The sequence below is a fragment of the Primulina eburnea genome, chromosome 11, assembly GCF_022965805.1.
Source record: "Primulina eburnea isolate SZY01 chromosome 11, ASM2296580v1, whole genome shotgun sequence".
Lineage (NCBI taxonomy): Eukaryota > Viridiplantae > Streptophyta > Magnoliopsida > Lamiales > Gesneriaceae > Primulina > Primulina eburnea.
In genome coordinates, this window is record NC_133111.1 from 8,309,545 (window position 1) to 8,311,438 (window position 1,894).

The following is a 1,894-nucleotide window of genomic DNA, read 5'->3' on the forward strand; positions in this document are numbered from 1 at the left end:
TTTGTTTGTTGGTAGTGCCACCATAGATATGTATGGAAAATGTGGTGAAATATATTCAATGAGGAAATTTTTCGACATCTTGCAAACTAAAAATGTGGTTACCTGGACTTCACTATTATCAGCTTATATGTAGAATGAGCGCTTCGAAGAAGCACTTAAACATCTTGCTCATATAGATCTTAAGGATGTTGTTCCGAATGAATACACGTTTCCCGTGCTTTTGAACTCATGTGCTGGTTTGTTAGCTGTTGGATGCGGTAAATTATTACATGCACGAGTCGAGAAGATATGGATGGATTATCACACTAATGTGGCAAATGTTGTGATTTACATGTATTCGAGGTGTGGCCTAATTGAATATGCCCAAAGTGCTTTCAGACAGATCTTATTTCCGGATGTCATATCTTGGAACTCAATGATTTCTAGTTGCTCCAACCACACACTTTGCTGCTAACATCTGTTGAAACATAGTGAAGGCCTCCTCGCCAAGTCCATGGTTGGAGCAACCAAAAATCATTGAGTTCCTTGATATGACATCCGGAAATAAGATATGTCTGAAAACACTTTGGGCATCTTCAATTAGGCCACACCTCGAATACATGTAAATCACATCATTTCCCACATTAGTGTAATAATTCATCCCTATCTTCTCGACGCGTGCATGTAATAGCTGCTTCAAAAACATGGAAAACATGTATTTATTCGGAACAACATCATCAATATCTATATGAGCAAGATGTTTCAGTGCTTTTTCGAAGCACTCATTTTGCATATAAACTAATAATAGTGAAGTTCAGGTAACCACGTTTTTAGTTTAAAAGCTGTCGAAAACTTTCCTCGTGGAATATATTTCACCACATTTTCCATACATATCTATGGTGGCACTACTAACAAACAAATCACAATCCACACCAATCTTCGATATTATGTTGTTAATATGTCTGCCCAAATATAAATCCTTGAAGATAGTACAGAATCCGAAGACATTAACAAATGCTATAATGTCCCACTCTTTAATCTCACATTCACCCATCATCATGCCCAGAATATCTGATGCTTCCTTCATATACCCTTGATCTAATAGACCACTTAAAAGAGAATTATAGGTAAAAATATCTGATCGAGGAGCTGAATCCAAAACCTGCATAGCCTCTTTCACAGCCGACCACGTTGAATACAACAATACAAGCACATTCTTTACATATGAGTGAATCATCAATCCAGATTTCAGAGCATAGCCATAGCATTCCGACCTTCATCAAGAAACCCACGTTTAGAACAACACGAAATAACAGTTGCTAGAATAAACTTATTTGTGCCCAGTTTATCCTCATTGACCATGTTTCTACACAGTATAAGAACTTCTGCTTCAGAACCGTGGTGCAAATATCCAGCCATTAAACTACCCCATCAAACAATATTTCTTTTCAACATTTTATCAAATAGTTGGCGTGCAGTCACTGTTTCACCAAATTTTGAGTAAAGATTGATCAAAGAGTTCTTCTCCATTACATGGTCTCTTGATAACCGATTGGATATAATCAACTGGGCATGAATGCTTTTACCGAGTTTGAGGTTCTTAACATCTGATGAAGCTTTTAAGAACTTTCTTATGTCCTTGAGGTTTAACGTGGCCGGAGTCTGTGAAAAAAGAATTCAAATTTTGACATCACCAAGTCGCAAAGTATACCCAATTATATGCAGAAATCAAGATATACGCTTTCAAGAAATTGAGATGTCTCCAACTCATCAAGCATATCTGAAAGGAACAAATTTCGAGGAAAATTCAGGAGCCAAACTAATCTAAATATATTTTGTTATGACATTTTTTCGATTACAAGGACAACGTATATTTCCATTCAATAAACATTCACGATGACTAAGTGTAAATGTT

The 1,894-nt window shown here is 36.4% G+C and overlaps 1 pseudogene; it reads right to left on the reverse strand.

The window, feature by feature from the left end:
- LOC140804436 (pentatricopeptide repeat-containing protein At5g39680-like) lies at positions 1 to 1,647 on the reverse strand (annotated as a pseudogene).
- Positions 1,648 to 1,894: the final 247 nt, after the last annotated feature.